Consider the following 25517-nt stretch of genomic DNA (forward strand, 5'->3'; position numbering starts at 1 on the left):
AATGTATTTTTTTTCTTCTTGCACAGGGAAACAGATGTGCCTTTTAAAAGCATAGAAAGAGGAAGGCGTGTGTAAGAGGAATTCAAAACATAATTGATTAATTCCAGTAAATAATTTTAGCTATTAGAAAACATATGAATGATGTATAATCTAGGCAGGGAAGGGAAAGATTTTCCAACATAAAGCCTACTTGTGTGAATACTTCTCTGAAATGTTCCTTTGAAATCCAGCAGATTTCCCATCCCATGCTGCACAGTGTCATTGAAAAGCAGATATGAAAGGGGAGATTGCATGACATCCATTTAATGTGGCTTTTTCTTGGTTAACCATTGCAACACGTATTACAATACCAGAGGTAACGAATCAATTAAACAAGATCCCCCCGCCTCCTCTTCCTTCCCCTTCCCCTCCAAATCATTCCTTCTCCAAAGCTGCTTGCATATTGCTGCTTTGTAGTTTCTCAGAGACAGAGCAGTAGGACCCAGGGGCCTTCCACAGCCACCAATAGAAGCTCATACTTGGGTCTATTTGTATGCAATGCCTTCTGCTCTACGCATTAATAGTAATACAGATAACGGGTCTGAAAGAATTCTCTTCTGAAGACGGATTTGATTTTCCAGGGTCCTGATATTGGGAAGAAATCCGGTTTCATCCCCCTTTATATTTAAAAGTCTCTTGAGCAGCTTGTCTTCTTAAACTCAAAAAAAAAAAAGGTCTCTCTATGCAAGGAAAGTTGCAAGGACTGAATCATGGAACTGCTAGTTTTCTGAAAATCTTATCTCACAGGGTAAGTCCCCCAAATAACAAAGCTGCGGATGCTATTAAAGACCCGCCTAGAAGTTCAAGAGGGATGCAATTGTTTTGTAGTTATGCTGCATTCATGAATAGGTTTAAAAGTCAATAGTTTCTAAAATAAATGGGGAATGATCAAAGAGGGAAACTCTAATGCAGAATTAGTACAATGAGCAACGCAACAAGTTTATTTGCAGGTACTGCAGATTTGTTTATTGTCTCTAAAGTTGTCAGGTTACTGTGGGATGGGATTCTGCGTTATTGTCTCTGTTTTTTAAATCATTATTAAGAAAAGTTTTAAAGCTGTGCATTCTTCATCCCTTGGTGTGTCTGAGTGTGAGCGCAAGGGTTAAACATCTTTTTAGAGCGATTTCACGGTGCATTTCAGCTTTGCCTTTCGCCTTCATCTCGCTATTGCTGCAAAACGGGGAGCCGATGCCTCGGTTGCTGATTGAGTTACAGGCTCTCTGCGTTTGGCGGGGTAACTTTGCAGAGGTCTGCGCCTGTTTAATGTGTAGGCGAGCTGAGTAAACAAACGGGATTAGCGAAGGAAGGCTGGCACTACTGCAACAGAGCTCTGCAACTCTGAGCAACATTCGGGGGATTCTCCTTGTACTTTCCCTATTTCGGACAGTTTGGTGTGTATACGTGAGCAAGCAATTTAATCTAGTAGGTTTCCACTGATTTCTTTCTTTCTCTTTTGGATGGCTCGTTGGAGGAGAAATACTGTGGTTATAAACTCTGCCTCCTTTCTCCCTTACAATCCTTGTGCAGTCCGCCGCTTTGTGATGGGCAGGAGGGAAATAATTCAACCCTTTGTAATCCCAGGGGTATAAAATGAGAGCAGCTCTCTGCCTCCCCAACTCCCCTTGTGTTGGCTGGGAGTAAAACGCTAGGTAGCGTTCAGCTGGGAAGCACATTGTGAGGAGGGGAGCCTGGCAGCGTCTGAATTATTGATGAAGGGCTCTGAGCTGCTGGCGGGGCAAGCGTCCCCCTCTCCTAGGAGGCTGCGGGGTCGCGGAGTGCCCCGCTCGGCTCTGCAGTGCGCGCCGCTGCCGCACACAATGGAGGGGACCCCCCTGGGCTGGCGCGGGGAGGGGAGGGAGGGAGGCAGGGAGCGCTCCGGCGTCGCTGCAGCAGCTGCTCCCGCTGCTGCAGTGCCGCAAAACCTCCCCGCCGCCGCCGCCGCCGCTCCCCCGGTGGAGACCATCCAGTCGCGGCTCTGCAAAGTTCCCCGTGCCGGGCGCTCGCTAGGGAAAGCCGCTCGGCCGGGGCGCGGGAGGAGGCCGAGAGACGCCGCCTAACGAGGGAAGGGAGCGGGGAGCGCAGAGGGTTTGTGCTCCCCCCCCCCACCCCCAACCTGCTGCTTGGCAGATACAAGTAACTGCCATAACCCCCCCCCCCCCGGGGCAGAGAGCAGCGCCAGCCGCCCCCCCCCGCGTGGAGTTCCCGCACTTTGCACAGGCGGGCCCCGGGAATTGCGGGTAGCAGGTGCCTGGGCGGGAGCTCACGCCGCCTGTGCTAAAGTGGTTGGAAGTTTGTCCTGGTAGCGCCCCTGCTGCGTCTTCCTCTGGGGAAGCCACAGCGGGAGGGGAACGTCTGCGCCCCGGAGCGGGGCACCAGGTAACCGGGGGCTGCTCTCCTCTAGCCAGGGCACGGTTGCCTAGGGCAGGCCCCTTGCTTGTGTGCCGCCGAGGCAAAGGGGGACATCAGGACACCCCCCCCCGTCTCCCAGACGCCTTTGTGGCGTGTTAAGTTTAATGAGTGAAAGGCGCTCGGGGGCGTCTTGCTGCGCGAACAGGTGCAATGCACCATTTGACATAGCGTGTGAGGAGGCAAAGGTCCCACCCAAGGCTTCTCGGGATGGGATGGGATGGGATTGGGGGGGGCGCAGACTAGCGCTGAGCTCCTTCCCAGCACTCTGACCGCAACAGGGGTTTTGCCACGGCTGGCGGGGATTTCAATGGCTGAGGCAGTTTCTCTGTAGTACTGTACTTTTTGAACGCCAATTAAAGCTTAATAGTAATTATTATGACCTCATAATTGAATTTCCCTGATTTTAATTTGGCCTTGTTAGTACATGGAACTAAGGGCGGCTTCCCAGGAACACCTGGGTGCTGTATGATGCCCCTGGCTACTCAATAAATAGCATTCCCCTTTAAGACTGGCTGGAGCCTTTACTACAACAAGATAGTGGAGCATCCTGGTAGAGGTTCTGTCCTTTGCACAAGACATAAAACACAGGTCAGGATCATTTGTTGTCCTTAGAGATCCTATAGTTTTGGTTTGTTTGTGTGTGTGTGTGTAAATAATCTTCATATTTTGGCCCAACTCAAATTTGATTAGTTAGTTTACTTTTAAGCTTCCCCTGGCAGGCTGGTTGGATATGATTGTTCAGGTCTTCTAAATTTGTTTACCATTTTGTATATTATTAAACAGTTATGATTTTCACAACAAAGATATTTGAGGGCATTCCAATTTAAGCCACATACTCCTGAAGTAAATGGAAATTTTCATATTGATTTCAGTAGGTATAGAAGTGAGCCCAGTATCATTTAGTAAGGAATACTTAATTGAAATGTGGCCCCATATTTAGATTTTGTGAAAACAAGCTTTTACAAAACCTATGAGAAATGTTTCCATGATTTAATACATGTGGAAGAGTTGATTTAAGTATTTTTCTGCAGGGTTTGCTCCCAAACATTACAGTGCTTAGAACCAAAATGTGAAACTGACAATTAAAAATAAATAAATAAACTGAATAGATTTTCAGTGCATAAGTTGAAGAAATGTAAGAAGTAAACATACAAGAATAATGAAGTTACGTTTATTAAAATAAATTTATAAATATATCAGCAACATAAGGAAATTAGATATCTTGCAGTATATTTTTAAGTTGACAGTCTTTCTTTAAGCCCACTGGAGTCTTTCAAGGTTAAAGGTTAAATAGTTAACTAGTGGATTTAAAATCTAATTTTATTTATTTTTTATCAGTCACCTTTCATTTACAAATATCTTAACTTAATTTGTAAGTAGTACTGAAACCAAAAAACCCTCTCTTCAGTGCTTAGCATAACAAATGGTTGTGTTGATTTTTTTTTTTAGTTTGTTTTTAAAGAGAAACAACAACTTTGTATTATGTACTGCTCCCAGACTAGCTGTCAGGCTAAATCCAGGCCTCTGCAGGCAAAGTGCACTTCATTAGAAAAGGGTCCTTACAGTCAAAGCTCATCTGCTTTCACCTGAGAAGTATAAGATTTTGCTGGAACCAGTTTGTAAGTGAAAGACAATAAAGATTTTCATGCTGTAAATGGAGGAATTAAGGATGGCATACTAAGGAACAGCCTGATTCTTTCCTGTGTTACATAAATTTTATACTGAGGTAACTCTATTGAGTCAGTGGAGTTACACTGCCATAAAACTGGTAGAGAATTAGGCCCAGTATTTGGAAATGGGGCAGGAAGAGAATACTGCTGATACAGCACTGCAAACTGAAGTCTTTGAGTGAGTGAGGCTTCATCAGACAAAAGTCTCTCAACAAACAAGGTTAGGTTGCAATTCACAAGCTGTTTGTGTGTGCCCAGATACCCTAGAAATAATTACAATAGTAGTATGTCATTTAACATTTGAACAGAAATCTTCATTGATTTCAGGGAGACTGCTAACTAAAAATCAATGACATAAGACTCATAAGAGTCTTGATCACGCAACCAATCTGAAAGACCGCTTAGCTGCTGCTCTTTGACTTTCTAGTTGCAAACCAACTTTTTTATCCTTCTTTCTAATGGGGAATAATCACCAGTTGTAAGTTGGCTGAAACCTCCCCCATCTCCAGACATCCCACAGTGCAATCACTGCAATGAGTGCAGGCACCTGTGGTCTGTCTCATGCTGCTGTAGAAAGAGACAAGAGATTTAACCCTCTCTCTGTCAAATACTGGATAAAGTCTATATTCCCTACATGGTGTATAGAACGGACTGACTTGATGTCTTAGCAAATGGGAGATTAATTGGATGCTTCCCTATAGGGCATGCTTGGCCTTCCCCTGTTGAGTACTATTATTTATTAATTACTATGGTGTGTGCTCAGCCTTTTATTTTTATTTGAGATACACTAAATAATGTGGGAATCTCTTTACATAAATTCTTCATAGACTCCTCCGTGGATGATTTAAGATGTCCAGCGTGATCTGTGGTGAACAACAGGGTGACAGAAAGGTAGACCCTCATATATATAGGGGATTTATCCAACTCTAATGTTTAGGTTTTTTGTAATAATTTTATCCCTCTTCCTTTCAACAAAGTATATATTAAATATATTACTTTGTTGAAAGGAAGAGGGATAATTTAGAAACTAAAATGTTTAGGTTTTTTGTAATAGAGTTGGATAAATCCCCTCCAGAGACCCTGCTTTAGATCTGGCTCAGGATAAAAAAGAAATGTATTCAGTCAATATCAGTCCCACCATATTTATTAAAATTGGAAAAACATACATATGGTTTTGCACAATTTAGCAGTCCTGGTCTTCCCTGTCAGGAGAGGCTTAGAATATCAGAGTAGTTGCAGTTCAAGACTGGTACAGTGATATTGGCATTGGTGCTTTTTGAAAAAGCTCATCATTGTGGCTCAGTCTGGTGCCATGTGTTGCTCTTTTATGAGGGTTAAAATGTAATGGGCATGCCAATTCATCTATCTTTTGGGGAAAACAATTCAGAAAATGTTTGATTCATTTTGAAAATAAGTCCCCATTTTTGGTAAAAATGAGTGTGCACTAACTGGATTGCATTTATATCTGTCTGACTTTATTTTATGAGATTATGTATTTGAATTCTAACAACATTTACTAAACATTTGAAAAGTAAATAATTATAGGACAGTTACCTATATTCAGTAAAATTGTAGAAATACAAGTATTTTATAAGGTTATATTCAAAATCTAGTCATCCATATCCTCCATTGCAGAGTAGTGACTGTACCCCACCATCAGCAGCATCTGAACAAAGAACCAGTGTATCCAGATCAGGAATGCCCACTCCTCTTGCACAATGTAAGGGGAATCTGATGGTGATATAAATTCAGTATAGAAGATCCTATGCCATCTCCCACTTTCCTGTTGCCTGTATAATAGGAAAAAGGGATGTGGCCAGAGGAAAGCTGGCACAACCATACAAAGTAACAATTTCCAGCTGTGGTTTTGTTATTTTAGGGCTGTCAGCAGCTGTCCTAAATTAGAGCAGCCCCTTTGCAGGTTTAATTTATAGCTGGAGACTGTCCCTGCACTCAGTGGCATTAGGTTTGAGAAAGCACAAAGATGAGTTGTCTGTTTTGCACTGTCACACCTCAATCCTAACTTGAGCTGCATGCTTCTGGCGTAACGGATGGTTTCCCTGAATTGGTAGATACTAAATATTTCTTTATTATCCTCATCATTGAATGTGTGGCCCATACCTTATTTACTCCACACCATTCAAACCCTGCATGGATTACAGAATTATGAATTTCCTCATGGGCTTTACTGTGGCACCCATCTCCATAGTATCTGACTGTTTCACAAATGTTAATGCATTTATCTTTACAACAGCCTTGTAAGGTGAGGTGGTATTGTTATCTCCATCTCACAGATGGGGAACTGACGCCTTAGGGCCCAGATCCATAAAAGGACTAGTATGCTGAAACCCTTAATCCCAGTTTTATGTGTCATTGTGATCCACAAAACTCCTGCTCAGTTGCTGGCTAACCCAGTAGGTACCTTAGACTCAATTGGAGACTAGTTTCCCCCCCTCCTCTGCAAAAATCCCTAGGTGCCTAAGTTTCTGCCCATGGACACGTTTAACCCATGCACCTCCTGGGTGTGATGTTCTATCCCCATGTTGTGGCACCAAGACCACATAGAGATCAATGAGTCTGCTACAGCCTAAGCTCAGAACCATGTGGATTTTAGCTCATGCAGTAGAGACTCATTCACTAAGCCTCAGAGGTCCCAGGTTCATCCTGCCCACTGATGACCAGAGTATGTGGGCATCACACATGCACACTACTGCCTCAGTCTAGGTGTCCAGGGACCTGTCTCCCAACAGGGTGATCTTCAAATCAGGAGAAGATATACATTGCCCTGCCTATCTTGCCTGTGGGGCCTGATCCAGTAGACATGCTCTGGGTAGGTGTATGTGGTCAGGTGCCATTCATAATCTGGAGGAAGAAAACTTTTAGCTCATTGGTTAGAGGACTCACCCTAGAATATGGGAGACTCTGGTTCAATTCCCATCTCTGCTTGATGGAGAGAAAAGAGTTGAACAGGTGTTCCCCTCTTAAGAGAGTGGCCTAATCTCTAGGCTATGGGATATTCTGTTGTGGGTCTTTCACAGTCCTGTTGAAGGTGTTCCACTTTGGATAAATAACTAGTCATTAGAGCAATCATCCATGTCCCAGGTAGATGCACTAACCATCAGGCTTATAAAGTCATTCTCACTTTCTTTTCTGGCTCAGTTACTGCTTAAGTATTTATCCAAAGTGGAATTCATTTCCTAACTTTTGAATGTTTGACTTTGCAACTTTAATATTCTTTTTAATGATATTTAATTTTTTTCATATAACTCATTAGCTTTTAGAAATTCAAATTGAATTACATCATGTGATACCATATTGACCACCATAGGTTTGGAACCTTGGGATCCACAGTACTGTCCCATGCCACTGAAGCTAATGGAGTAACTGGTAGCAGTAGTAGGTTGTTATCTGTTATGCAGATCAGCCTCTAAAGGAAGATGAGACACACACTTGGTCAGTGAGGCTCACAGCTATTTTCCAGACAGCAGAAGAATGTTGAGTTTCAGGAATCGTGAGTTTAATATTAGCTTCTGGAGGAGATTGTGCTCTAGTGGTTACAAGCCCTTCTGTCCCTGTCTTCTAACTCAACCAAATTTTGGTGAATTTGGCACCTCTCTGACCAGCCAAATATCAAGTCACTGCTCCAAAGCATTGGGGTTGAGACAGCTAATCAATGAAACAGTTATGAGAATCTTTGAATATTGGTAAAATAAATTTTTCTCCATACCTCTTTCTTAGATATGATAAAACATTTATGTTTAAACTTCCCAAAAAGTTCAGGCCAAGGCAGACACCTGGCATAGAAAATTTCTGCCTGGATGATTAAATTTTGGCAAAGTTAGTGAACATAGTCTTATAATGGGAAATGTTGGGCAGTTTTAACTATAGGTCTTGTTGTCAGCTCCACCTATAATATGCTGAAATGATCACTAAACTGTGAGCTACTGTTTGATCCGTTGTTATGTGAGGATTCAATAATCCACCATAATCCATCCTTACTAAGTGGAGACAAATCAATGATGCTGAAACAATGGATGGGAAAAGGTATCCCATTCATATCATCTACAAGCCACAATAACATACTAAAGATGTAACAAAAATTTGGTCTCAAAAAAATATAAATTCTAGCATCACCTATCAATTAGACATTATGTATAATGCAATTTGATTGAATACATTACATTTGTCAGGGGGAGGGGAAGTGGAAGAGGATGCCACTTCTCAAATGCAAATAGGCAGTCAATCAATTTGACTCCAGAATGTTCACCCTTGGTAAAATTATTAACAAAGTGGGCAGAATGACAGATGTGCCACATCAATATACTTATTTAATGAAGGTCATGGGGAAAAAATTATGGAGGCCACTTCAGTTTATACAATAGAGTTCTCCTGGGCCATATCAAAATGTAACAAAATTGGTACTCCAGCCATATGTTCAAGGTGGACATTAAAGATATTCATATGGATTAGAGATGGGGAGAATTTCCTGAAGCTTTGCTACATATTTTATGGTGCCTTTGGGAAGTGGTATATTTAAGAATTAATATAATAATAGAGGCTTTTTTTTGTTCAAGGCAGTATATAGAGGGGCACGCAACAAATCAATGATCAAAATTACTGATTCACAGGAATCCTGGTTCCTATGAGCCTTACTGGTATCAAAATATCCTACATTAAAAAAATGGAAATCACCTATAACTCCCAGAATAACAGGTACAATAGATTAAATGACACTTCAGACATTGAAAGAGTATCCTATGTAAAAAGGATAGAACTTTGCTCATTTAATTATGCTGAACATTCAATTATTAAATTACATTTCAACATCTGATTTTGTCAGCTGTGGGGATCCATGTCCCAGAAAACACTATGCAACAGTATATTGAGTATAAAATTTGAATCCTCCAACCTAGACCTATCACTGGGTAACAAAGTTGTGAAGCTCTGAAATGCTGATGAAAGGCAATAAAAACATGAACAGAGACCTGTGGGTTCTCCCCTAAAATTTGTGACATGCCAAGTGGAATGTCATGTATTTCAAAAGATTTTAGAAAACAGCAAACCTGAAGAACATAAATGGAACACTACTTGCTATTTATTTTCAGTTCTAGAATAACTGGAGATAAATTAAACACAAAATATACAATGACAATCTTAGGTTTCAAAACACTGATGTCATTGTCATCAAACACCCACAGAACTAGAAAAACACTTCACACTATTCTCCACTCAAACAATCCATATATCTGCTGACCCCTTAATCCATACTGAACATGCCCAGTCTCCTTCGTCCATCAATCTTTTGTTCTCCATCTATCCGCTGACCCTCAGTCCCATCAGTTCTGAGCCCCCAATCCATTTATTGCCCCCCACACCATCAGTCCTCTGCCACAATTAATTATTTCTCCTAGAATCCTCTCCAATTATTTAGCTGCCCCAATCCATCCTCTGCCCTACCTTCAGCCCCCAGTGGTGCTTCTGCCCTTTCAGCCTCATCAGTCCAGCATTGCTTCCATGAGTCCATCCTCTACTTCTAGTCCTGTATTCTCTCTGCCTGCACCTCAGGCTCACCACTCAAATGATTCTTCTCCCTTCCCCTACTAGTTCCCAATCAAATTTGTTCCCCAGACCATCCCTTTACTCTGTCTCCCCAAGCAAATCTCTGATTTTCAATCCATCCTCCACAAACCCCCTACTATACTCATCCTCTCTCCCCATAGTCAATTCATCCTCTGCCCCCAGCAAACTAATCCACCCGTGAGACAATCCTCTTTCTGCAGCAACCTCCTCCTAGCAAATTGACTTTTTCTGTATTTCCCCTCTCCAGCAGAGGGATTTCCTCCTTTCATCCCAAGCAATTTGGGCATCCTCTTCCACCTCTCTGCCCAGGCACTCAATTTATCTTTATTCTCCAGTATCCCAATGCTTTCTCTCATTGGATGGCGGTGGCAGGGTATTTCCCATCCCAGCACTCAGTGGCTATGTGAAGAGGTGAGACATTCTGTTGTTGGGCCCTCCCTTTCTTAGTCAGCCAGAATATGTAAGATGCGAGTTCTGCACCCCTTCAACCTCCTTTCAATAATTATTGCTGATCAGGGCAGCAGCTCAGATGGCCACTAAGGTGCTGGTGACCATTTGCAACTGCCGAGGTGTAGAGTACTCCTCACACAGAGGGATCTTCAGGGAGAGGAAGAAAGTGGAGGGGAAGCAGTGAGGATGGGATGCAAAGCTGGCATTCTCTACCTCCTTTCCATAGCAACAGGTCTATTCCAACCTTTAAGTTAGCGTCTAAAAGGTCTGGTGACCTAGGTTTCTGCTCCCTACAACAATTTCCTAATGTCTCTTTAGTTCATCATGCTCTCTGAGGTGCAAAACCTAAAAGCAAGAGAATTTTTATTTCAGTGTGTGATGAAATTAAAATACTCTGGTATGCTTATACGACTATGTGATATCTGGATGTACAATAGCATACTCAAGTGTTCAGAGACCTTTTTGCTTCCTCTTTAATTTAAAAAAGAAACCATTGGAAATGGAATGCAAAAATGTCATTAATGCAATATACTGGCTGAGACCGTACATGCACAAAGTTATTAATATTTATTATTGGTATTCCCATAGTGCCTAGAGGTCCCAGTGTGCCAGACCCTGTACAAATGCATCATAAGAGACAGTCTCTACCCTGAAGAATTTACAGTCTAAGAGACAAGACAAATTAGGTCTGGGAGGAGAAACAGAGATACTGAGAGGTGAAGAGACTTGTCCAAGGCCACGCAGCAGGCCAACACTGGATTAGAATCCAACTCTCCTGACTGCCAGTACAGTGTGATACCCACTGTGTTGCCTTTAAAAAATAAGAAAATTCAAATTACAATAGCTATAGCATTTGTAACTCATCGATGTTCCACGTATAGTAAGACATTAAAATGTGGTTCTATTTTGAATGTTGGTTTGGTGAAAATGGCATTGTAGGCTCACTCTGATTCCATATAAAAAGGTTTTAGCCAGTCCTGCACATACAACCTAGCATCTGAAAGTCAAGCTGTGTCCTTTTCTTTTCATTTATCATCACCAGTAAAACTGACCCAGATGAGATTGACTGACTGTAAGTGTACATATCAAATGCACCTCAGTTGAGTCAGGAGTATCGGTAATGATGAATGAGAATGCAATCACACAAGCAACTATGAACCCATGTTGAGTTGTCACAACAGCCTGTTGGACAGAGAGAGGTTGGTTGTTTTTGATACATTGAGCAAACTTTCTATGAAGTCAAAAAGAAGTAAATAGGAAACCACATGATATTAAATTTGCAAACCCACTTTTTATAGTTACACTATATCTTACAGTTAGTACCATAAAGAGTGATAAAAAAATAACCTTGTGTGCAAAGGGCTGGGTTGTGGTCGCCAAGGAAACCTTAATTTAAATTGCTGATTTTGAGTATAAAAATTTTAACCATAATGTTAAAACAGCATAAAGCCAAATAATGGTGTCTCAAATACTCATAGCAGTCCTAGTGCAATTAAAGGAAGCTGTAAGCATGTTCTTGAGGGTATCTTTTGGCCAATAGTTTGTGTAATTTAAAAAGGCAGCTTTTGAGTATAACACAGCAAAACAAAAGAAAACATAGCCCCTATACTAGATTGTGTGCATATTGCAAACAACAAAGTCAAAAGAAAGAAAGCTGAAATGTACCACTGCTTGCAGTTCATGCAGTGAAGGAATCAGTCAGTGAACTCCTGCAGGGAATAAAGCAAAAATTTGCATTATAATTGTTTCCTGCAGTTTCCTGTTCAGATTAGAGTGTGCAGAATCTGGAAGAAAACAATGCACTTTTTTCAGCTGTAGTCATCTATGCACAGACTATGAACAGATAGGAACCTTTCCTCTGAAACTAATAAAAGAAGAGAAGGAGAGAATGGAAAAAACCCCCTCAAGATATATCTTATCTTACACAATGGTTTTAGACTGCAAGATATTCTCATATTTGTTCACTATATTGTTTTGAGTGATGCAGTGTTCACTGTATCTATTATATATTCGTGTGCCTTAATATAGAAGGTAGTTATAGTAATGATAGCATCAATTAGTAAAGATTTTGCAAAAATCTTTCCAAAAACTATGCCAAACTGGAGGAACAGAAGAATTATGACACATCCCCATTTTTGTTTTTCAGTTGAGAAACTATCACATTATTTTTCTTAACCATCTAATCACCAGTACCTTCATGATGACATCCAAAGAGGGACAGAGTGAGACTCCTGATGCCAAATGTTTGAATCCCCTTTTATGTACTATCTAAACCAATCTGTATTTTTCCTCTTCTGATACTGGAACATGGAGGAGAAACTTCTGGTCCTAGCCCTTTAGTAGCAGCTCTTTTGGCTACGTCCAGCTAATAGACTTCACTAGAATGATGGCAGCATCTGCCCTTAAAGAAATCCAAAAATAGTATTTTCTGTAAATGTACATTTAATGCACCCAAACAACCTTATCACTATCATTTTTTGACACTCTGAGGTGGGGGAAAAACAGTTTTTTTCAGATGTGTCAGCAGGGTAGCTGTGTTAGTCTATATCCACAAAAACAATGAGGAGTCCGGTGGCACTTTAAAGACTAACACATTTATTTGGGCATAAGCTTTCGAGGGTAAAAAAACACTTCTTCAGGTGCATGGAGTAAAAATTACAGATACAATATAAATATACTGGAACATGAAGAGATGGGAATTACCTTACAAGTGGAGAACCAGTGATGACAAGGCTAATTTAGTCGGGGTTGATGTGGTCCACTCCCAATAATCAATGAGGAGGTGTCAATACCAAGAGAGGGAAAAATGGCTTTGGTAGTGAGCCAGCCACTCCCAGTCCCTGTTCAAGCCCAAATTAATGGTGTTAAGTTTGCAAATGAATTGTAGCTATGCAGTTTCTCTTTGATGTCTGTTTTTGAAGGTTTTTTTTGCAGGATGGCTACTTTTAAACCTGTTATTGAATGTCCAGGGGGATTGAAGTGTTCTCCTACTGGCAAAAGTAGGCTTCCAGATCACTGCAGAACTGTATCATGTGTGTGGGGATGGTGGGGCAGAAGAGAGTCCCTGAGATGGGACAGACCCTTCTGCTGGGCTAAGTGTGTGGTTGGATAGATTTAACAATATTGTTGGGTGAGTTAAGGGTACCATTGTTGTAGCCCCCTGTGGCATGTAGGAGTTTAGATAGTTTACTGTCCTTTTTCCTCTGTAGAGAAGTAAAGTGTGCATTGTAAATGGCTTTTCTTGTTTTTGTAAAGTCCAGCCATGTGGAAGGTTGGTTTTCTATGAAAGTCTCCAGTTTTGAGAGCTCATTCTTGATCTTCTCCTGTTTGCTATACAGGATGCTGATCAGGTGGTTCCTCAGTGGCACAGTCTCTCACTATAGTCAATGTAGTATGTCAATTGCAATGGATATTTTTACTTTAAGTCCATTTGGTATGATGGCCATCTGTTTGCACTTGGATAGGAAGATGATGTCTGTCTGTATCTGTGCGAGTTTTTTCATGAAGTTGATAATTTCCACTTCACACGGCTAAATTCAGTGGCTTGCATGGTGTCAAGTATCAGAGGGGTAGCCATGTTAGTCTGTATCCACAAAAACAGTGAGGAGTCCAGTGGCACCCTAAAGAATAATAGATTTATTTGGTCATAAGCCCAGACATTCAATAACGGATTTAAAAGTAGCCATCTTGCAACAAAAAAACTTCAAAAACGGATGTCAAAGAGAAACTGCAGAGCTACAATTCATTTGCAAACTTAACACCATTAACTGGGGCTTGAACAGGGACTGGGAGTGGTTGGCTCACTACCAAAGCCATTTTCACTCTCTTGGTATTGACACCTCCCCATTGATTATTGGGAGTGGACCATATCCATCCTGACTGAATTGACTTTATCATCACTGGTTCTCCACTTGTAAGGTAACTCCCTTCTCTTCATGTGCTAGTGTATCTATGCTTGTATTTGTAATTTTCACTCCATGCATTTGAAGAAGTGGTTTTTTTACCCACAAGCTTATGCCCAAATAAATCTGTTAGGCCTGGTCTACACTGGGGGGGGGGGTCGAACTAAGGTACGCAACTTCAGCTACGCGAATAGTGTAGCTGAAGTCGAACTACCTTAGTTCGAGTTACTTACCCATCCTCACGGCGCGGGATAGAAGTCCGCGGCTCCCCCGTCGACTCCGCCACCGCCGTTCGCAGTGGTGGAGTTCCGGAGTCGACGGGAGCGCGTTCGGCGTTCGATATATCGCGTCTAGATGAGACGCGATATATCGAACTCTGAGAATTCAATTGCTACCCGCTGATCCGGCGGGTAGTGAAGACGTACCCTTAGTCTTTAAGGTGCCACTGGACTTCTCATTATTTTTTCAGATGAATACTCATGCCAAACAGTATAATGCATTAATAATAATAATTGGCATCACTACAGGGCAGAGTTAAGGTTGTTTGGTGCATAAATTGTGCATCCTCCCCCCCTCCTTACCATGTTTGAACTTTTTTTAAGTTCAGTCTTAACTTTGATTTTCCTGGGTTTCTGTTGCCTGTTCTTGGGTATGTACAATATTATTTTAAGTTACTGACATGTTATCTCCCAGATTAACAGGATTTTTTGTCTGAGATATAAACAGAGGGCCTGATCCAGCATCCATTCAAGTCAAAGGCAATACTCCTAAAGTCTTCAAAGGGAGCAGGAACAGGCTGAGCATTCGTTATTCCATCAGTAATTCTGTAATTTTTATTTTTTTTTAATTTAAGCTACTGTACATTTTTTCTTTGTAAAAGGACTTACTGTAATACCAGTAAAATCTATACTAAGCCCTATTTATCAGTTATAGTGTTTTATAAATATATTTTTTATGGAAAAGTCTAGGTTAGCTGCAAATGCTTAGTGTCTCCTACATTTGTCTAAGATGGAAAAAAATACTCTCTACAACATAGCTTTACTTGGATTATTTTAGTGTCTGACATAATCAGTATATATTTGTTTCCTTTCATACATAGCTGTGAATACTATCAAAAGCATTCTTCTGTACCTACTTGTTTGTTCTACTGCAATAAAATTATTATATTTTATGTATCTACTAACAATAAGCAGCATTTTACAAGGTCATACTAAAGATAAAAGCTGTCCTGATCTTACCAATGCTAGATAAGACCAGAATAGACAATGTTATAGAGTTGTGAAGAAGAAATGCATCAATTTCAGTGTTGTACTTTATATAGGGCTAGATTGTGAGTTTACAGTACACCCTGAGTACATCGTTGCACTGTTCCAGAGCATCTCCGGAGGGTTGCCGCAGAGGAGTAAACTGTACTGGGTCTAAAACTGGCACAGCTTGTTTGCCAAGTTCACTGACTGTGGTGGAGTAGGAGTGGAGACAAGGCTCTGTCCACTTCCTTTAGAGCAATGTTTCCCAAACTTGCGATGCTGCTTGTGTAAGGAAAGCCCCTGGCGGGCCGGGCTGGTTTGGTTACCTGCCGTGTCCACAGGTCCGGCTGATCGCGGCTCCCAGTGGCTGCGATACGCTGCTTCAGGCCAATGGGAGCTGCTGGAAGCGGCACGGGCTGAGGGACATACTGGCCACTGCTTCCAGCAGCTCCCATTGACCTGGGGCAGCGAATCGTGGCCATTGAGAGCCGCGATTGGCCGGACCTGTGGATGGGGCAGGTAACCAAACAGGCCCGGCCCGCCATGGGCTTTCCCTACACAAGCGGCGTCCTAAGTTTGGGAAACACTGCTTTAGAGCCTGCTTCTCCTCCCATGTTGTTTTCTTTGATACAAATACCTGGCTCTCCTTACTCTGTGCTAGCCAGGCCACAATTTGGCCTATACTAAGTTTGCTGAAAAAGATAAATTACTGAGTGATTTGTCTTTTTTTTTTTTTCAAATTGTATATAATCTCCTTATATTTATTTATAGAAGTGATTATTTTACAGATATATTATGAAAACTCTGATAGTGACTCCATGGTTAATGGCGCATCAGAATTTTCCTTTTAATGGGATCTTTTCAGTCTTCTAGTTCTATCTGTCTTGAATATTTTTGGGGAAAAAATGGTATTTGAAACTACAAATCTTAGTATGTTTGAACTGTTTAAAAGTTATATAGTCAATAAATTACAATGTTCCCAAAATCACTAATTTCAGATAATATGACAGGGACTCAGCCCTCTTTTAGAACCCGTTTGGCATGCAGATGTCTCAATATGTACCCACAGCAAGAATTCAAATTATTTAATACACTTTGTCCCTTTTCATAGCAAATCAATCACAGTCAGAAAGACCACATCAATGAGTAGAGCTAATTCACTATGGGAATGGACAGTTTATGGGAACTGACTGTGAGTGTATGTGTAAGAATGTGACATAAGTGAAAGCATGGTTATATGTGTGCATTTATTATCCCTTAGCAACTCCCAGGATTTTCACCAAGTGCTTTTTTTTTTAATGTTAGAAAGATATATGTGAAGGACCATCACCTACTTAGGTCATGTCACTGAGTGGCATAAACATGGAAACTTTGTATTTTGTAATGCTGAAAAGATCCTTCATTCACAATCATTACCATTGACAGTCCACTGTTTTTATTAAAACAGTCTGGGAGACCATAGCTGACCTCTTTGCTATCCATGTTCCATAGTTTCTGTAGATTAATGTTATGTGATGTAGTTTAGCAATAAAATATTTAATAGATTATGACTTCAGAAGGTGTCCTCAACTAGTTGCACATGTTAAGTCACAATTTTGTACAAGGTACTGTGGTTAGTAGTAGTAGTAGTGTGGTAAGTAGATTTAACCACCTTGGAGGCACAACCTGCACCTCAATACCTTCATGAAATATATGGAGAGACATTAATATCTTTAAAGTCAATTATTAATTATTGGTTTTGCAAATTAGTCAGTAAAAGTAGTAGAAATACAGTAAGAAAGTAAGGATACTGCATAAAGTGAAATGCATTTTAAAATATATTTTAACTACTGTTTTTGCTCTTGGTTTGTTTTATATTGGTATATGATTAGGTATAATTCCTGTAAAGTGTGTATTGTATCCTCCTCTAGCAGGTGGTTCATACACAGGAAAACAGCGTACTACTGTTGTCAGCTAATGAAATTATTCTTTTAGCTCAAGTAGTAGGGGTCTGCTGGTAACTAGGATAAAAACCCTGCTGATGTCCTGTAGCTTAGATTGTTAAAATATTCTGTACAATATACAGTTAAATGTACAATAGTTTAATGTCATAAAAACAATGCAGCATAAGAAATGTGAGATTTACCTACAGTGTTGTCTGTGCTCTTAAATTTTTGCTGAGAGGTAGCAAGGGTCTGCCTACTTTTGTGCAGATAATAATATGTACAGATTAATGAGGTTCCCCTTTTTTTTTCTTTTTTCTTTAAAGCCCTGATCTTGCAATTGGCTCTATGTGGGCAGGCCCCTGCCTTCTTGTGGAGCCATGTTGACTTAAATGGAACTCTGAATGAGTATAGGGATTCATCTAAATGGTCCTTAGTGCAGGATCAGGGCCTTGAATTATAAGCTCCTTCAGGTCAAAGGACTTTTTCTTCTTATGTCTATATGGCACCTAGCACATTTGGAGCACTACCATATTTATTATAGATCGTTAATAATATTTAATATATAATGTAAATTGATTGAAAAATAACCAAGTACCGTAGTCTGATTTGCCACTGCACTGTGTTTATTATATGTATCTCAGAAGAAGACAATTGCAATTCTAAAACTTATACCTTATTTCTCTGAGTGTAAATGCATCTACAGACCTTTTATTATAGTCTAACTGGAGGGCTGGTGAATAATCTCAGCATGGTTGAGCAGCAAATATTGGAGGATAATTGGATCTGCAGGCTAAGATAGTATGAATGTTGAAAGTATCAGGGGGAAGATTGATAAGTAGCTATTTTACATTGTGTTTGAAATCTGCTTTTTGTTTTTGTTTTCCTGTAGTAGGCATTTAATTTTTAACTTTTAAGGTAACTTTAAAATTTTGACTTAAATTAAATATTGATGTTAGTGCTTTCTAAATGATGTCTTTATGAGAATATGGGTCAGTAAGTGGAAAGTGTTGAGAAATTAATTTGGGATAGATGATGAACACCTTAAATGATATATCCATTTTTAAAAGAGGTTCTTTGAACATAAAATTAAGTCAGAATATGTTCTTTACAAATATAAATTATACAAAGCAGTAAATTAGCTTAGTGTTTTTTCACTATTTTCTGCTGAAGTGCAATTTTTATAAACGTATTGTGTATTAAAGCCTTCCAAAACCCAAGACAATCTCAAAACAAACAAACAAAAATAATGATGGATCCAATCCTGCATCATTTAATTAAGCAACACTGCCATTGTCTTCAGTGAGAACTTTGCCTGATCAAGAACTATTCCATCTCCAGTCACTCGCTGTTATCCATTCTTTCATTTCTTATCCTCTCTTGATAAGAAGTCTTTTTTTCTATGTCTGACTTTATTCTTTTATTTATCATAAACACTTCAGACTGGGACCTGTTTTCTTGCTTCCTTGAAAAGTGTCCAATAAAGCTCCAGCAAGTCACTGTCTAAGGGCATGTCTACACTACAGACTTAAATTGACCTATTTTAGGTGCTCACCAGGTGTGCTAATATCATCTGAAGAGGGACAGTGTGGTGGACTGAGAGCCAGAGCTCTTGACGTATTTCCTATTGGAAGTCCCCTCCCAGCCAGGAACGGGGGGCAGCCTCCCAAGTGTCTTCCCTCCCCACTGGGACTGGGGGGGGGGGAGCCACCCAGGCTTCTGTGCTCCCTGAGCCGGAGTGGGGAGCCAGGTAGGTGCAGCCCAGCTAGGAGCGGGGAGCCTGGTTTTAGCTGTCCAGCTTTCTTGTCAATTTCAGAGCTCCAGCATGAGGCTCAGAAATTGACAAGACAGCCAACAGGCAGTGTAAAGAATGCAGTGTCTACGCAAACACTGTGTCACCCTAACTGTACCAACATAAACCCTATGCCTCTTATGTAGGTGGAGTTATTGTGTCGGTGTAGTAGGGAACTTACATCAGTGGGACAAGGCTGTAGTGTGTACATTGACATCATTAGGTTGGCGTAAGTTGCCTTACGTTGACCTAACTGTGTAGTGTAGGCCAGGCTTAAATAACTATTCCCCTATAAGAGTGGGAAACACCTTACACTATTAATGAAAAGTACACTCAGAAGGTTCCGTTGATGGAGTCTTATCTAATATATTTTATCTATGAGGAAGTGATGCATAACGTTAATGTGGAAGAAGAAAAGTGATTTTTAATCCAAAATAATAGGACTAGGGAATGATCTAGGCTTTGTTGGTAACGAGCTGGGATTGTCTGGAATTCTGACTCACAATTGCTGTGCTCCTGGTGCAGTGCAGCTATGCGCTGCCTCTTACTCGGGACAGATTGCAAGGTGCAATGTACCTTAAGAGGTAATGAAATATTTAAAGTCAGTGGGACTGCTCAGTTGAACAAAGTGGGCAGGCTTTTGCTTTTAGTACAGCAAGACAAGTGAGATGGAATATAGTTAGCTGTTGCCACCCATAATTAGCAGTTTAAATGAGTACAGTGAAATTTAGGGGAATTCCAAAATGAAAGTGTTTCTGAAACTAAAAGTCAAAATATTTCATTCTGCAAATACTGAGTCAAACTGTTTTGACATTTCCCAATTCTTTTTTCTTTGACTGAAACTGTTTGCCAAAATCTACCTGAATTGACAAATAGTCTTGTCTGACCAGAATCTGCATAGTTTCAACAAAACAAAATATTTACATGAAAAATTTCACCCAGTTCTACTGAAGACAGTAAAGATAGGCAGGACCTTTCAAGAAATTTTCCAGGAGTTAAACAACCTGGAGTTGTTTAACCAGTAATGTTATATGGAACTGTTGTGAATCCTTGAAAACCATTTTTTATCTGGTGGTTTGGTATCATGAATAATAAAGGGAAAACTAGGATATTGGACATGATGATTAGAGAGTGGGGTTAATTTATTTTCATTTTGTTGGTGCGAGATTATAAATCTATTGATTTGTGAATTGCTGGGTTGGAAAGGCCCTCTTGGAAAATCTAGCCCATCCCCCTGCAAAACTCAGGAGAATATTCATACATTTGAGGATTTCCCAGTTAGTTCTACAAATAATTTTTGTGTTGAATACCTCAGAATCCTTTAGGACGTTACTCCATTGTCCAAGGCCCCAGATGGCAGCAAAAATCATGTTTAATGAGACTGAGCTTCACTTTCAGCACACATATAATTTGTCTATTTATGTGCTTAAAGTTAAGCATGTGCCTAAATGTTTGCAAGATTGAGGACTAGGAGACTTTACTATTTACTACTTCACTATTATAGTTACTAGTATTTATCTTAACATTTCCCTTTCTTAACTAAAACTCATTGCTACTTTTTGTAGGGGTGTGTTCTTGTTAAAATATCACTCCGTGACACTGTTGTGTTTTTTGTCAGTTTCTCACTCTGAATCTTTATGTGGCCTTTTTTCCATCACAAGTTAAACAGGGAATTTGGTCAGGTAATCTGAGTGATTAGTGGCATTTTGGCATCTATGCTCCAATTATTGTAACCTCAGAAACTTAAATTTTTTAATTCTTGGATTTCAATCACTTAAACTTTCATGGCCAGAAGGGAAGTTGGCAACTGTTTTTCTTTGAAAACTCACTTGCACATCTGTATTCACCACTGTATGCACAGATACACTGAAACTAATTGTGCCGCCATGGGTAAATCTATTTGCCCTTATTTTGAAATTATTTTGTCTGTGAACTTCTGGTCCTCCCAATATTTATGCTTAAAGACTGGCACTTAATTATTTTTTTTTCTGTATTCATTGCTTAGCACACATGTTGACAAAGATAGCAGGGGAAATATATACAACTATCAGTTGCTATCACCTTAAGGAGTCTTTGAATGTATGTCACATAGCTTTGTAGAGTAATAAAATTTTTAAATTGAGGGTTCTTTTACTTTTATTGTATTAAATCTGTTTCCTGGCACATGTTGGCCTCAGCAGTTCTTTCAGGGAACCAATTCCTAGTTTCATCATCTAAGCAGAAGACTGAAAGCAAGCAAGCATTTTTGAGCATTTCAGCCCTCTGTTATTTGAAGCACACAATTGATAAGGTTCTTCAATGCAATCCAGCTGCTCTGATCCAATCAGAATTTTAGCAGAGAACTCCTCTGGTGTTGGGGAAATTCCTGCTCAATGAAAATGGGCTGCAGCTGTGTCTGTACTTCTCCCCTCCACCTCCCTCAGCATGGAGGGCATATCATGGGAGGGGACATAATGGGTGCTGGAGGGGTGTAGCTACATCAATCCTTCACTGGTGTAGGATGCATTAAAGGCTGCTTTTAGTGAGTAAACTTACAGTTGCACAGAAGCAGATGTAAATGGCATCAGAATCAGCTCTCAAAACCAGCTTCCTGATACTTCTAGAATTCAGGGGTAGGCAACCTATGGCACGTGTGCCGCCTTCAGCATGCGAGCTGATTTTCAGTGTCACTTACACTGGGGGGGCTCTGCATTTTAATTTAATTTTAAATGACGCTTCTTAAACATTTTAAAAACCTTATTTATTTTACATACAACAATAGTTTAGTTATATATTATAGACTTATAGAAAGAGACCTTCTAAAAATGTTAAAATGTATTACTGGCACGCGAAACCTTAAATTAGAGTGAATAAATGAAGACTCAGAACACCACTTCTGAAAGGTTGCCGACCCCTGCTCTAGATCAATGTGTTCTAAGAGCTAGAAAGGGAACTGGAAGTTAGAACTCCTACTTTCTACTTCTATCTCTGTCTTGGGCTCAGAATGTGTACACCTACACTTAGGGCAGGGTGTAGAGTAATACCCAGTTAGCATGGGTAAAAATAGCACTGTTGAAAGTAAGGCATGGGTTAGGTCAGTACAGTAGTGTCCTCCATGCCTGAACCCTCATATATAAAACAGCTCTCTACATGCTCAAGCAGTGCCTCCCGCAGCTATACTATTTTATTTAACAGCATAGTGTCCTGCTCTGGGGAAAGGCTCTAGTAGGGGGAAGCAGCTGTAATAGGCTCCGGAAGTAGGAGAAGGCTCCAACAGCTTCCCGCTGCTGGAGCCCTTTCCTTTGGCCTCTGTTCTGCTGGAGCCTCTTCTCAGCACAGTCGAAAGGTATCAGAAGTGTGGAACTACCGGAGTGTTTCCTTACTGCCTCCCTCCTGCCAGAGTGTCTCCTTTGACACAGTGACAGGCTCTGAAAATGGGGAAATGCTGAAGCCTTTCCCTGCTGGCTTCCCACCAGTGGAGTGTTTGAATGCAGCATGTATCTACGCTCTTTAGTGACGCATGTGAACACAGGCTGCTTTTCACCCCGGTGTGTAACTACAAGTGAAGTGTTAGTAGTTTGCACACCACCGTAAGTGTGAACATAGCCTATGTGACACTAAGCAACTCATTGAACTTGTCTATTGCTCAGTTTGTCCAGCAGTGTAAAGATGGGGTCTCAAACTCAAATAACCACAAGGGCCACATGAGGTCTAGTGCATTGGCTTAAGGGCCGCATCACTGACACCCCCACCCTCACTGCCCCCAGCCCCACCCTCACTCCATCTCTTTCATGAGGCCTCGCCCCTGCCCTGCCTCTTTCCACCACCTTCCCCAAAGTCCCCACCCCAACGCTGCCCCTTCCCTGTCACCAGGGGGTGCAGGAGGGGTGTGGGGTGCGGCAGGGGGCTCAGGGCAGGGAGTTGGGGTGCGGGGTGCGAGCTCCAGCCTGGTGCCACTTACCTAGAGCGGCTCCAGGGTGGCAGCGGCGCGCATCAGGGCCAGAGCAGGCTCCTGGCCCCACACCGCTCCACTGCACTCCAGGAGGCAGCTGGAACCACGGCCCTTGGGGGAGCAGGGGTGGGCACAGGGCTCCGCTGCTGCTCCTCCAGGTACCTCCCATGAAGCTCCCATTGGCCGCGGTTCCCTGTTCCCGGCCAATGGGAGCTGTGGGGGGTGGTACCTTGAAGCGAGGCAACGCAGGAGCCCTCTGCCGCCTCCTCCCCCCTCCCCTCTGGCCCGAAGGGACATGCTGCCAGCCACTTAAGGGAGTGGCACGGGGCTCGCGGTGCCACGGGGGGCAATCCCACAGGCCAGATTCGGCCCCCGGGCTGTAGTTTGCCCACCCCTGGCCTGGAGGTAGGCAGGGGGGTGCGGGGAGCTTGGTGGGCCACACAGAAGAGCCCCGTGGGCCACGTGTTTGAGACCCCTGGTGTAAAGGAAACAATGCTGTTGAGCTTGGTGCCTAAGTGCTTTTGAAAAATACCACCAAGCGGCTCTCTGTATCAGTGCCTATGTACCTTTACAAATCTTGCTTTACGGGACTAATTTTCAGAGGTGCTGAGCACCCACAACTCCCTTTGACCTCAGCTGGAGATACAGGGACTCAGTAAGGCTATGCCTACATTACAAAGCCTGCGTTAGCACAAATATGCCAGCATAGTCTCTCAGTGTAGATGCAGCATACACCCACAGAAGGAGTCATGCCAATGTGGAAACACCATGTCCCTGAACAATGCTAGCTATGCCAACAGAAGCACTGTTTTATCAGCATAGCTGCATCTATGCTGGAGGGGTGGGTTGCAGGCATAGCTAGATCACTGGGAAGTGTCCCTCCCCTTTCCCCCCAACCCCAACCCTGATCTATATAGCTATGCCAGTACACCTCTACCCCGATAGAACGCGACTCGATATAAAACGAATTCAGATATAATGCGGTAAAGCAGCAGGGAACCGCGGGCCTTTTAAAGCGCCACCTGAGCCCCACTGCTTTACCGCCTTCTATCTGAATTCATGTGGAGCCCCAGGCCCTTTAAATCACCGCCAGAGCCCCATTGCCGGAACTCCGGCAGTGGTTTAAAGGGCCAGGGGCTCCCCGCAGTGGCTGAAGCACCGGACCCTTTAAATCACTGCCAGAGAAGCCGGTCCATTCCGGCACGGTGTACCGGCTCAAACCCGATATAACGCGGTCTCACCTATAAGGCGGTGAGATTTTTTGGCCCCCCAAGGACCGTGTTATATCGGGGTAGAGGTGTATACGTTTTAAGTGTAGACCAGGCATAATTTCTGAAAAGCACGAGACCTCAAAAGTGTAAGGTATCATTATTTATATGTTGAAACATTTTCCTTGGTATTTGCCCCAATACACTTATGTAACCTTATTTTATTTTATTTGGTAATAGTTTATTATTTAAATCAAGGAGCAATAATGAACATTTTAACAGATGGTTTTATTATAAGCTACTGGGGAAAATAAAACAAAACAAAACTTTCTAGGTAACCTTTGCTTGGTTCCTTTATAAGTTTTTCTGCTACTAACCACTCATGCTTCCTAGAAAGCGTATTTTTCTTCATAAGAGCATTAACTGTTTAGTAAATCTTAACTGCACACAGGCTGGGCTCTTCTCCCATAGTCAGAAATGTAAGTTAACAATATCTACTTTCCCACATGCTGCTGTGTGCAATGCAGGACATAATTAAGGCCATATAATTTGGCTTTGGTGCAGCTCTCTTGACCCTGCTGCAGTGCCCTGTATGGACTTCCATGATGGGTGCAATGCTCATTCACATTGATATAATAATCAGCATCACTCAAGCAGTATTTGAACCTACAACACAAACATTTATAGATTGTATAATCTGATAATGGAGAAGTAAAGTTGGTATGTGATTTGTTGAAGAATGAAAATGCAACTGATAAGAATAGAGCTAGGAGGGGGTCATTAAAAGGACTCCAATGTATAAATCAGATGATACTATTTAAAGGGTCCTCTTTCAATTTCAGACAAGTAAAGGTGACAGTACCCATTTAAATTCTCAAATACATCTCAGAGTTCCTCAACTAATCATTGGAAAAGTAGTTGCCATACATTTGCAGAATCTCTTTCTCTAACAAAAAAGATCATAGTTGTTTTAATATTTTTCCTAGCTATCAAAAGCTATTAGACTATTTTAGGAAATAATCATTTAACAAATTAGATTTTTAACATTAAATTAGGCAAATAAAATGGTGCCATATATTTCAGTAGAAAGTCTAACCAGCATTAATCACTACATTTAGTTCAGATGAATAAAACACATGACATCCTGCAAATACTTATTACCAGGTGCAAACAATTCTATTGTGATAAGCACACTGGCCAGCAGTGAGTGTTTACAAGTTTGTGTCTTATTTTGTACAGCATCTCTCATGTTCCAAACCACTTTACATAGTTAAAAATGCAAACTAGTGAACAGTATGTGGTATAAATTACAGAAAACAGTGTAAAGACAATATACTGAAGTCTCAGCTGGGCAAATAATCATTTGA

The 25517-nt window shown here is 41.4% G+C and overlaps 1 long non-coding RNA gene across 2 annotated transcripts in view; it reads left to right on the forward strand.

The window, feature by feature from the left end:
* Positions 1 to 2841: 2841 nt before the first annotated feature.
* The window catches only part of LOC123348514, a 171355-nt gene continuing 148679 nt past the window's right edge, over positions 2842 to 25517 (forward strand). Inside the window, exon 1 of one of the 2 annotated variants that reach the window (XR_006573198.1) lies at positions 2842 to 3036. This is a non-coding gene — a long non-coding RNA (uncharacterized LOC123348514). The remainder of the gene's footprint in view (positions 3037 to 25517) is intronic. The other variant, XR_006573200.1, reaches the window with a different exon arrangement.

This window comes from Mauremys mutica, chromosome 1 (genome assembly GCF_020497125.1).
Source record: "Mauremys mutica isolate MM-2020 ecotype Southern chromosome 1, ASM2049712v1, whole genome shotgun sequence".
In the NCBI taxonomy this organism is placed as follows: domain Eukaryota; kingdom Metazoa; phylum Chordata; order Testudines; family Geoemydidae; genus Mauremys; species Mauremys mutica.